This window comes from Ambystoma mexicanum, chromosome 3q (assembly GCF_040938575.1).
Source record: "Ambystoma mexicanum isolate Mex_15411 chromosome 3q, UKY_AmexF1_1, whole genome shotgun sequence".
In the NCBI taxonomy this organism is placed as follows: domain Eukaryota; kingdom Metazoa; phylum Chordata; class Amphibia; order Caudata; family Ambystomatidae; genus Ambystoma; species Ambystoma mexicanum.
The window spans coordinates 1,007,621,380-1,007,634,414 of NC_090926.1; the positions used below are offsets into that span (position 1 = coordinate 1,007,621,380).

The 13,035-nt window shown below is 47.5% G+C and overlaps 1 protein-coding gene across 4 annotated transcripts in view; it reads right to left on the reverse strand.

The window, feature by feature from the left end:
- The window catches only part of BAIAP2 (BAR/IMD domain containing adaptor protein 2), a 764,302-nt gene that overhangs the window by 261,632 nt on the left and 489,635 nt on the right, over positions 1-13,035 (reverse strand). The window lies entirely within an intron of this gene.

Sequence of the window (13,035 nt, forward strand, 5' to 3'; positions counted from 1 at the left end):
CACCCTCCTAGCAGATGTTAGTGCTACCAATAGGACAGTTTTAAGCATGAGAAATCTCAGCGCGCAAGAGTGAAGTGGTTCGAATGGAGTGCGCATTAAGAAGTCTAAGACTAAATTTAAGTCCCATAAGGGAACCTGGAATGGTTTTGGAGGGTAAACATTAGTTCGTCCCTTGAGAAATTGTACCACTAGAGGAATTTTGAAATACAATGGTTCCTCCGCAGTGCGCTTGAAGATAGAAAGCGCTGCAAGATAGCCTTTTACAGTGCCCACTTGAAGGCCTGAGTTTGCCAAGTAGAGTAGAAACGATAACACTGTTGGTGTACCACATGAAAAAGGGTCGATATTCTGTTCCCTACACCAGCTGCAAAATTTGTTCCAACGGCAGCGGTATAAAGACTTTGTTGCTGGTCTTCTGGCCGAAAGCAACACCTCCATGACGTCATCAGGGAGATCCCAATCCTTGTACCTCAACCTTTCAGAAGCCAAGCGTGAAGGTTGATGGTTCTGGTGTCTGGATGGAGAACCTGACCTCCCTTCTGCGAGAGAAGATTCTCTTTGAGTGGAAGACGGATTGGAGGACAGATGGACATATCTAGAAGGTCCGAGTACCACGTTCTCCTGGCCCAATCCGGGGCAATTAGGATCATGGTTTTCCGGAATCTTCTCAACCTCCTGATCATTTGAGGAATAACAGGGACTGGTGGGAACGCGTAAAGGAGTGGAAAATCCCAGTCCACTACGAACGCATCTCCTAGAGCTCCTCTCGGGGGAAATTCCCTTGAACAGAACAGATCGCACTTCCTGTTGGTGCTTGTGGCGAACAGGTCCACCTGAGGGGTTCCCTAAAGGGCGAAGATCTCTTGAAGGACTTCCTGAGCTAGCTCCCACTCGTGGGAGAATGCCTGCTCAGAGCGACCACTGTCAAGTTCTTCTCTCCGGCTAGGTGGACTGCCGATAGAGAGATTCCTTCTTGGATTGCCAAAAACCAGAGCTGCATCGCCTCTCTGCAAGTGGCAGTGACCCTTCGCCTCCTCTTTTGTTGAGGTAGTGCATGGCCACCGTGTTGTCTGATGGCAGGAAAGCTTTCAGCGCTAGTCTGATCGCTCTCAGCTCTAATAGGTTGATGTGTAGTCGTTGGCATGGGCTCCCCACCCCGTGAGTGAGGCGTCTGTGACTACTGTTATCTCCGGCCATGGTTGCCAAAACAGTTCTCCTTTCAAGATGTTCTCTGGATAGGCCCACCATTGCAGGTCGCGGGCTACCTTGTCCGGAATCCGGAGGAGATCTGTCATTCTCCCTGAGAATTGCGACCACTGACTTCAGTGCCCACTGAAGAGATCTCATTCTCAGGCGAGCCTCTGGCACAAGGAAGATGCAGGATGCCATGAGGCCTAGCAGCCTCAAAAAAGTCGAAGGCTGGGAGACGTTGGGCATTTTGAAACTTGGTGACCATCTGTAGAATATCATGAGCCCTCACCTCTGGTGGCGAGGCTTTCCCAGGGAAGTGTCCAGGACCGCTCCAATGAACTGGAGTCTCTGTGATGGTATCATCTGTGACTTCTTTAAATTGAGGGAGAAGCCCAGTCTGAAGGAAGTGGCAGACATAATCTAGCTGGGCCTGGGCCTGTTCCGAAGATACGGCCCTGATCAGCCAATCGTCCAGGTAGGGGTAGACGTGGATCCCTTCCCTCCTTAGACTCGCCGCCACTACCGACATCAGCTTGGTGAAGACCCTCGAGGCGGAGGTCAGCCCAAATGGCAGAACTCGAAATTGATAATGAGAGTCGCCAATTGCGAACCTCAGGTATTTCCTGTGTTTGAGATGGATTGGCACATGGAAATAAGCATCCTGAAGGTCCAGAGATACCAGCCAATCCTGGAGCTGGAGGGCCTGAAGTATCTGAGAGAGAGTTACCATCTTGAACTTGTCCTTCCTGAGGAACTTGTTCAATTCTCGTAAGTCCAGGATGGGTCTCAGTCCTACGTCCTTCTTTGGTATGAGAAAGTAGGGGGAGTACCAGCCCTTGTTCCTGTCCGCTACAGGTACCGGTTCTATGGCACCTTTCTCTAGCAGGTCTATAATTTCCTGCAAGAGGAGCTGATCTGGAACTTTTAGAGAGCTGTTCCCCGGTGGATGACTGAGGAATGTGTAGAAAGGGTAGGCAGTAACCTTGGGCAACTGTCTCCAATGCCCAAGCATCTGACGTTATAGCCTGCCATTCCGTCAGATGGTGAGTTAACCTGCCCCCTACAGGTGCATTGTGTGGGAAGGCCTCAGAGTGGTTTGGGGGCGGCTGATGCAGATGCCGAGGGTAAAGAGGAACCTGCTGCTGCTGCGGTTTTAGTGCTTTTGACCCATCCACCTCGGGTGGATCTCCTTTGGCCTCTTTGAGCCGGCTGTCCTCTGCCTTTCCCGAATGCGGAATAGCAGCAAAAGGACTTTCTTCTCCCAGAGCTTCCTGAGGGGCGAAAAGGAGTTTGGCGGATAGCAGCTCCTAAAGATTTTGCTGCTGCTTTAGAAGTCTAACTTTTCCAGACGGTCATCAGCCCTTTTCCCGAATAATGAAGAGCCGTCAAAGGGCATATTCAAAAGTCTGGCCTGTACATCAGGGGCAAAGCCCGACTTTCGCAACCACGCATGCCTGCGGATTGTTGTACTTGCCGCCATGGCCCTGCTGATACTGTCAGCGGAATCGATGCCAGTTTGAAGTGATTCGTACATGGCATCTTTGCCATCTTTAATAATGTTAAGGAAGGCTTCCTTTTCCTCACCTTTGGGTATGCAGTTAGCCGCTGATGAAGCACACTCCCACAGTGTGTGACTGAACCTGGCGAGCGTACAGGTGGCGTTGATGGACTTCAACGCCATACTACAAGCAGAGAAGACTTTCTTTGCCATGGAGTCGTACCTCTCGTCATCTCTATCCTGTGGGACAGTAGGGTAAGCGGTCCTACTGCTAGATGAAGTTGCCGCTTGAACCACCAGGCTCTCTGGGGTCTGGTGTTTTGACAGGTATTCAGGGTCAGCAGCCGCTACCCTATACTTGGTTGACAATCTTTTATTGACTGCAGGGATAACTTCGGGAGTTTCCCCAATTAGATGCAATTTTCCTTTGTAAGGCTGCATGGAAGGGGATCACCGTGTCCTCCTGTGGGCCTTCGTCCAATATATCTGTTAGGTCATCCTGTTGGAAAACAGGTGAAGGCGCAGACCAACCCATAAACTCAATTATTCTTGCCATCAGGGTTCTATATGGTGTTTCGGCATGTTCCCCTGGGTCTGGCTTAACAAAATCCACTTCTGGGGAAGTGTCCAGCCCACTTGCCTCATGTAGTGACTCCTGTAGTTCCTTCAGCCTTCTTTCCTCAGAGGTGAAATCCTCTGCAGTAGGCAGTGTGGTCCTCTGTAACCCGAATGTTTCCTGGTCAGAATCTTCCCCTTCTTCATAAATTGAAGAAAGTCCAAGATTAAAACCCATTTCTAAGGCAGAAGGAGCCAAACTTGTCGTTATTGGACGAGAAAACGTCGATGTTGTCGACGCCGATGTAACAAGCTTCGAAGGCGCCGAAAACGGCATCGAAAAAACTGGAAGGGGTCTCGAGGAACTCGAGAGGATCGCAATCCTACTCAAGGGCATCGACGACGGTCTCGGCGCCGTGCCGGAGGCCCTTGAAATCACCGTTGGCTGTGGGGTGGCTTGGTCCTCTCATCGGCTTCGAAGTCGAGTCGATCGACCGATGCGTCGATGGTGCCGATCCGTGCGTCGAAGGAATCTTCGACAACGGTGTCGAAGACGGTGCCTTCCTACCCGATGGCTCATGGCGCTCTCGGGTGGAATGTTGCGCCGGATGCTGCGACTCACAGCGTTTTGATTTTTTGGGTTTTTCACCCGGGGTATCACACTCTGCTGTCTTCGAGGGGGTCGAGGCTGCGTTCTCGAAGACGTTTAACATTTTCTTTCTGAATTCCTCCCACTCTGCTTGAGAACTGTGTTTGGTGGCACAGGAGACTCTTTCTGGGGACACAAGACAAGGAATGGGACCTTCGACGTGTCTGAGTGTCTTGATCTCGATGAATGGTGGGAGCTGCTTCGAGATCTAGAATGGGAATGTTTGACGGCGAGGAGACGAATGCCTCGACTCAGCCGACGAAACTTTCGAGGAGGTTTTGGCTGACTTACCTCTCTCGAGCTTCCCCTTGCTCCTTCATGGCTTTCGCCGTCATGGACATGCAGTCCTCACACTCCGAACAATGGTGCTTGGATCCCAAGCACCATAAGCAGATCCTGTGTGGATTCGTTATTGACATTTTTTTTACCGCAGTCTCGACATGTCTTGAAGCCGGATCGCGGCGTCGTCGGTTCTGATGAAGAAGCCATCGAGAACTAGAAGGTATATTCGAGTAGAAATAGATAATTATCCTGACTGAACTGAGCAACGACGTTCCGAGGCCCCACGAAGCGCAGAAAAACGGAACTGAGCAACGGACTGAGCACGTGGCTATTTATGGGCATGGTGACGTCGGCGCCGATCGGTGGCCGTCGAGGGACATCGACTAGGTGGACGTCGACGCGCAGCGCCCTCTGCTGAAAACATTTCCGAGGCCAGCAAGCTGGAAACGTATTATCAAAGATAAGGAATACGTCGGCGGACACAATCCCTTCGAAACAAGTTTTCTCTAGACCAGTTCCAAGTATTGTGGTAATATTCAGGCCTGCAGATAAGGCCTTTTTTTACGCATGAAAATCTTGTAAATACGCCAGCTTTATTATTTTCCTGTGTACATTTACACAGGTCAGGTTACTTAACAGAAACCAGAAGGCTTCTTTTGGTTTTTATCTACATGGATGTAAATGCATGCCACCTCTGAAACAGAATGTATTTCTATGAAGCCTTTCAAAAAAATAAACTGCACACTGATAAAAGGAATGGTTTCTTTCCAATCAGCTTCAAAAGTACTGTGCATATTTTCCTAGAATTTTAGGATTGTATAATTAATATGATGGAATACTAAGTTGCAATTGAGAATTCATATTTTGTAACAAATTATGCATTTTCCCCAGTGAAAAACCAGTTTTACACAATTACATTTTTCAGTTTCTGTGCTGTGTGCATAATCATGCAGCGGCAGACAATTTTTACACTTATAATTTAATGTACACTAATTATAAAAACAGTGTGTGAAATGACGAGTATGCACAGTATAGTTTACATCGTTCAACCTTGCAGTCAATGGTGTACATTACTATAAATGGTCAGTGGAAGCAGAGTCTGCTCAAGGGTGACTGATTGTCATTACACCAATCACAGGTGTTCTAGCCTCAAATCTTCAAGCCTACAATTAAAAACATCCAAAAACTGACTCTCCAGGAAGTGCTGTATAAAAAAACAAATGAGTTACATTGGTAATTGAAATAAAAACTCAGCAAATCCTGTCCCTGTGATAATCTAGATAGGTATTTAACTTTATGTAGCTCTTCATACATGGTTCATCCAACATCTAGGTACTGTGATTATTATACCTCAGTCGATACTCAGTTAACCGACCTCTGATGGATGTTAGTCAATAAGATAGCTCAGCTGGTTCAGGACTTGTTGCGCCAAACTGTGCGCGATCTGCAGGTTGCAGGTTCGAATCACGGCAAGTCCAACTCAGCCTTTTGAGGTCGATAAAGGAGTACCGACTTTGGTTTGGTGATAATTGTAATAAATATGTTCAATTTAAAGCCCTTTGCCAAAAACGCTATATAAATAACAATTTGACCATTACATTAGATATAGAATTTATCATGGAGTCCTTGCCCTTCTGCACTGTTGTATCAGATAATTTGCATACCATTAGGTAGTAATAGATCAGGAAATGAGGACCTTTATTAAACATCAATAGACAATTCTGCTACCGAACCTCAACACAATACAATTCATGTTTGCTTTACTATGTAATTGACTAGGTTTTTGTGATTTGAACATTTATATATACAGGGGAGGTCAAATGGTCAGACCTTAGAAAAATAATGAAAGGTGTATTCTGTCACAATGCAGAAAGCTGCCGCATAGTAATGATTTCCATACAGTTTTGCACACGTCGGCTGGATGTCACATACATTTTACTCTCTTGCAAAAGGGAAAAGTCTGTTCGCTCTTAAAATCAAATTTACTCTCAAAGTTTAAAAATAGGGAGTAAAATACTCCCACCTCAAAATCTTATCTGGAGCAATGGTAATATTTGCATCTCTGCTTCATAGAAACATTTCATGGCAATCAAATCGAAAACCGGCACCCCACCTCCACAGCGGAAATGTGTTGCCGGTTAGATGCTGGTAAACACTACTGCTATACAAATGATAAAAATGATTACTGCAGTTTGTCCTCTACACTCAATAGTACAGAACAGCCAACTGGTATGACATGACCACCTACCGCAAACAGATCGTTGTCCAAATGTCACAGGCATGTGCATAGTACCACCCCTTCCCAGCCCCGTCACTGAAACATACTTGTGACACTTGGTACGACCCCCCACCCCCACCTCATCGCCACTTCCCATCCTTGCTTCAATCCTTCCTGGTCCTCCACCCATTTACAACTGGGCTCATCCCTTTCCCACCAATAACTGGCCCACCGCCTGCCTCTGTACAGAATGTATATCTTGGATATGGATACACGAGTGTAGACTAGATGAACAAGTTACTCACCCATGGTAATGTTCTTTCGACTGGATGTTCCTCCCATGTATTCCTCATTTTAGGATATTTCCATATGCAGCTTCGACTCAATGTCCCTTCGGAGGCCTCCATCTCGATATCGATGGTATAAAGCACGCACAGCGGCCGTTGGCTTCAGTTCTGCTTTTTGTGTGTATAGGATATCTTACACCCAACAGGTACTCCCCCAGAAAGAGCGAAGACTGAAATGACATGGAAAATTCAACTGCAGGGAAGGTTGGGTGGGTCGATGAGGAATATGTGGGAGTAACATCCAGTCGAAAGAACGTAACCATGGGTAAGTAACTTGTTCTTCGAATGGATTGTGTCGTCCCACGTATTCCTCATCTTATGATAAACTCCCAAAGCAGTGCATGTATTCCTGGAGGAGGTAGTCAGAATGTTCAGACTCATGACAATTTAGGAGTTCCTTTAAAGGTCTGTGTGCACAGAATGTAGCACTGCCTTTCCAATAAACCTTCCCAGCTTGAGGCAGTCTAGATTATAGTGTTTGGTAAAAGTGTGTACGGACGACCATGTGGTTGCCGCACAAATAGCATTAATTGCGACTCCGCTCTGAAAGGCAGAGGAGGTAGCGATGCCCCTGGTCGAATGAGCTCTAAGGCCCTCTGGAGGATCCATTCCAGCTAATCTGTAGCATTTAGATATTCCTAAAATGATCCATCTTGATAAAGTTTGTTTCGAGATGGCCATACCAAGCTTGTGGCCCATGTAACCTACAAAAATCTTGTCATCCTGTCTTAGTTTGTACATCTGCCGGATGTCTAAACTAAGTGCACGCCTTGGAGCAAGCCTGTGCAACCTCTCCCTTTCCTTTCCAGGATGAGGAGGTGGATAAAATGAAGGTAGAAGTATTTTCTGAGTTAAATGAAACCCAGACACAATCCCAGTTAAGAAGGTAGGTTTCACATTTAAGACCACTCTGTCCTTGGACAGGAATGGATAGGCTCAAAAAGGACACCAAGTTGATGTCCTAAATTGGGACTTGAAAAGGGACCGGGAGGAAATCTGTCAGCCCTTTTAAAAATTGGAAAACTAGTGGATCTTGAAGAAAGATACTGCTTCAGAGGAATCTATGAGATCACTGCCCACCAGTAACTGCACTGACGAAAATGTTGACGGCGCAGTGATCAGATAGATCTCTTTGCCCGCGTCCCCCGGCCCGCATTCCCCTACATGACACCCCCTCCCCCCCAACACATCTTTGTGGGCCACCGCCTCCCCACAGCGTCAGCTCCTCCCACTAACGTGGGTCGGAGCAGACGCCGCAGGGTGCTTTTAAGAAAAATGTTCTTGTTCCCCGCTAACCACAATGGTAAAAAGGGAAACACCCGCAACCCCCCCCCCCCCCTCTCGCCCCCTGACTCCCGTTACTGCGCCCATGGAGAGCAGGTGACAACCCCCGCAACACCGCTCTGGGAGTCGGTAAAAAGAAATGCACCAAAGTCGGCATAACTGAGCAGTCGCAGTTACATGGTCGACATTTTGGTGCATTTCCATTCAGAGGAGCGCTTAAAAATAGAGAGCGCTGCCAGATACCCCTTACTTGTACCAACCTGGAGCCCCAGACTGGCCAAGAGTAATAAGAATGATAATACCATAGGAGCACCACATGTAAAATGGTCGACAATGTTATCCCTGCACCAGCTGCAGAATGTGTTCCACAGCAGCGGTACAAGGACTTTGTTGCTGGCCGAAAGCAAAATCTCCATTGCGTCATCTGGGAGGTACCAATCCTTGTACCTCAATCTCTCACACACCATGCGTGAAGGTTGAGTCTCTTGACCTCTGGAGGGAGAACCCAACCCTCCTGTCTCTCGAGAGAAGGTCCTTGCATTGTATAAGATGTATTGGAGGGTAGATGACATGACCCGAAGGTCTGGGGTACCACGCCCCCCTGGCCCAATCCAGAGCAATTAGGATCATGGATTTCCTGAACCTCCCGATGACTCGAGGAATGAGAGGGACTGGAGGAAATGCATACAGGAGTGGAAACTCCCCGTCCACTATGAACGTGTCCCTGAGAGGTCCTCTTGGGGTAAATTTCCTTGAGCAGTACCATTCGCACTCCGAGGCATAGCCAGGATTGTCCAATAAGTGGGTTCTGAAGCTAATGTAGCTGAGCCCACCGCAGTGACATTAACATCTGTAAATGCCCGCACAGCACTGCTGAGTGAGCATTTACAGAGTATGGGTGAGCCTTGCCTGCTCATGCCCTACCCTCTCTACGCCACTGCTCGCACTTCCGGTTGACACCAGTGATGAACAGATCCACTTGGTTCCCCAAACTGTGAAGGACATCCTGAGCTAGTTCCCACTCGTGGGAGACTGCTCTGCCTGCTCAGAGCATCCGCCACCGTATTCTCCGCTCCGGCTAGGTGACCTGCCGATAGGGAGATTCCTTCTTGAATTGACCAGAACTAGAGCTGCATTGCCTCTCTGCACAGTGGTAGTGACCCTAGACCACCTCCCTTGAGGTAGTACATGGCCACTGTGTTGTCCGTCATCAGGACATTCTTCCCCTGCACAGAGAACAGAAAAGCCTTCAGTGCTAGTCTGATTGCCCTGTAGTTTGGACTACGATCAAGACCACCGATTATCAGATTGGTGGCATGTGCTCCCCACCGGTTGTAGGTCAAAGGATCGACAACCAAAGGACCGAAAACAAAAGGATGGACATTTTATTTATTTTACTTTTTTTGGGGGGGCTCCACCCCCCACCCCCCATTTTTTTGTGGTAAAACCCACTTTTCCATAAACGAAAACCCCAAAAAAAAAAAAATGCAATCCTTTTGTTTTCGGTCCTTTGGTGTCAATCCTTTGACCATTCGACCTTTTGTGGTCGACCCTTTGACCAGACATTTGAGTGAGGCGTCCGTTACTACCCTCATTTCCGGCCATGGCTGCCAAAAAGGTTCCCTCTTCATAATGTTGTCCTCGCATCACTGGAGATCCTGTGCAACCCTGCTTGGAACCTGAAGGAGCTCCAACATCCTGCCCGAGAATTGAAGTAATTGAGTCCTGAGCCCACTAGAGAGCTCATTCTCAAGTTTGCCTCTGGCATCAGAAAAATGCAGGATGCCACGAGGCCGAACAAACTCGGAAAGTCAAAGGCCGGGTGACGCTGGGCGCTTTGGAATTTGGTGACCATCTGCAAAATGTCTCGAGCCCTCACTTCAGGTGGCGAAGCTTTTCCCAGGGATGCATCCAGGACTGCGCCAATGAATTGGAGCCTTTGAGATGGTATCATGTGGGACTTCTTGAAGTTGGAGATGCCCAGTCCGTGGAGTGAGACAGGTGTAGTGGAGATGATCGGGGGAACTGGCCCTGATCAGCCAATCATCCAGGTAGGGATAGACTTGAATCCCCCTCTCCTGAGACTCAATGCCACCACCACCATCACAACTTGGTGGAAACTCTCGGGCAGAGGTCAGCCCAAAAGGCAGAACTCTTAACTGATAATGAGAATCACTAACGGCAAACCTCAGGTACTGTCTGTGCATCCTGAAGGTGTAATAATACCATCCAGTCCTGAAGTTGGAGGGCCTGAAGGATCTGAGAAAGGGTAACCATCTTGAAGGTGTCCTTCCAGAGGAACTCGAAGTCTCCAAGATGGGTCTCAATCCTCTGTCCTTTTTGGGTTTTCGGAAGTATGGGGAGTACCAACCCTTGTTCATCTCCGCTACAGGTACTGGTTCTATAGCACCTTTCTCTACCAGGGTGATGATTTCCTTCATAAGAAGCGGAACGAACTTTGAAAGAGCTGTTCCCCGGTGGATGACTCGGGCTTTTTTTTAGAAAGCGAAGGCAGTAACCCTGGCCAACTGTTTCCAATGCCCATGGCATCTGAAGTATTGCTTGCCCATTCTTTCAGATGCCATAAGAGTCTGCCTCCACCAGGGTCTTGTGAGCTAAGGCATCAAAGGTTTTGTGGCTGGCGATTTTAGTACCTCTTCCCAGTACACCACGAGGGAATCTTGTTTTACCTCTGAACGTCCTCTCTCTTCCAACTGAGTAAAAGCGAAAGAACCTACCCCTCCAAGGTGTACCGGTGGGGCGGTTTTGTGGCTGTCTAATAGCAGGGATTTTGCTGCTGCTTTGGAGGTCTGCAGTTTTTCCAGGCTTTCGTCAGCTCGGTTACCAAATAAATGTGTGCCGTCAAAGGGCATGTTAAGAAGTCTGGACTGCGCATCTGGAGCAAAACTGAACTTTCTTAACCAGACAAATCTACGCATTGACCTGCTGATACTGTCCGCAGTGTCAAGGCTTATCTGCAGGGATTTGCACATTGCGTCTGCCATCCTTGATTAGATTTAAAAATCTGTCTCTTTCCTCCACTTCGGGAAATATGTTAGCTGCCATTGCTATACATTCCCAAAGTGTAAAAGTTAACCTGGCCAATGTGCACGTAGCATTCACCGACTTTAGTGCATTTTGTTTTGAGGTGGACGTGGCAGCCTGCACTACCAAACTTTCTGGAGTCGGGTGTTTTATCAGATAACCGGGATCACTACTGGACGTCCTGGATTTAGATGTTAGCTTTTTATTTACTGCCAGAATTAACTCTGGCATCTCGCAATTGGAATTTACCCACCTTTGCAGAGCCACATGAAAAGGAAGAATAGGATCTTCTTTGAGTCCTTTATCCAGGATATCAGTAAGCTCATCCTGCTCATATATTGGTGTGGGTCTTTTTCACCCCATGTATTCCACCACCCTGGACATTACATTTCTGTAGGACCCATCTGCATGGTCAGTAGGATCAAGTCTCCCAAATTCTAACTCTGGGGACGTATATAGTCCACTTACTTTTTGCAGTGACTCCTGTAAATCTTTTATCCTTAACAGAAGAATGGTCTACATCCTCATAAATAGAAGAAAGTGATTAAAATAAATCCTCTCTTGGTAGTGGAGCGTTTGATTTTTCAATAATCCTTGATGGCGTCGCTGAGATTCGACTCAGTCGACGTCGAGGGTTGAGATGCTTTTAGCGTCAAGGACTTTTTCAGGGCCAATGGAGTCTTTTAGCGCCAATGACTTCTTCCTCGCAGGAGATTAGTCTTGACTCGAGGGATCCTTCGACCGTTCGAGGAGTTTTTTCCTTGCCGCTCGAGGTCACACAGGTTTTGCGATTTGGGCATAGCTTTCATAAGCCTTTGAGAGGTTCAAAGCTCAAGGGTCAAGGGTCTCGAAAGCTTTCATCATTTTCCCTCTGACTTTTTCCCACTCAGTCGGAGAGGCCGATTTCATCGGGCACTTGACCTGTTCTGGGGAGAACCTCGACAACAAAGGCGATCTATGGTGCCTTTACTTCAAACACTGCACGATTGTGATCTTTTGGTCTTCTTTCGACGAGGAGAAATATTTGTCTGAAAATTGTTTTTTCAACAGTCGTCGTTGATGGGGATTTAGACCTACCTGCCGCTCGGTTTCTTCTTCGCTCTTTCAGGGCTTTCACCGTCAATGATCAGCAGGCCTTACAGTCAAAGGTAGCGTGAGGGGAACCCAGGCACCACAGACACACCCGATGGGGGTCAGTAACGATATCTTCGCCCCACAGTCCTGGCACTTCTTAAACCCCGATCTCAGGAGTTGACGCAGATGACGCCATTTGAATTATTTTATTGAAGATTCTCATAGGGAACCGAGGCGTACCGTACCTGAAGCTACAGTTTTCGTGGAAAAACGGAACTGAAGCCAACAGTCGCTGCATGCGCTCTATACCATTGAGAACGTTGACATTGACACGCAGTGCCCTCTGCAGGGAAATAATTCTTTAGCAACTGAAGCAGGATATGGAAATATAAGATGAGGAATACGCGGGCGGACAACCCATTCAAAAAATACAATATTGCTTCATAGGCTTGACTGAGGATACACACATTTTAAACTATTTGGCACTGAGCATTAGGATTTAGTTGGGTTGGGAACAAATCTATTAAGATATATCCACCATCAGGTCTCAGAATGCTGCCAGGCATTCAGCAGCTTTTCCTCCTGTCTGTTTTCACCAAGGAGGGGTATTCATTTATAATTTAGTTTTCAAAGTCCCTTTGGGATGGGGGGAAGGAGGTCTGCGGGGGAGGGGGAAGGCTAGGTGGGAGCATATATTCCACAGAAAGGGACTGCAATGCCATTCACCACTCCTCTCTTATTGCAGTAATAGCAACAAAGAAGGGCAAGATACCAATTTTTTGCCATGATTATTGCAGACCAGGATTATGAGGCAGTACAGAGATGACTAAATGATACTGAACGTCATCAACTTAAAGTATTTCTGACCCGTAATGTTTTTCACTTAAAGGAT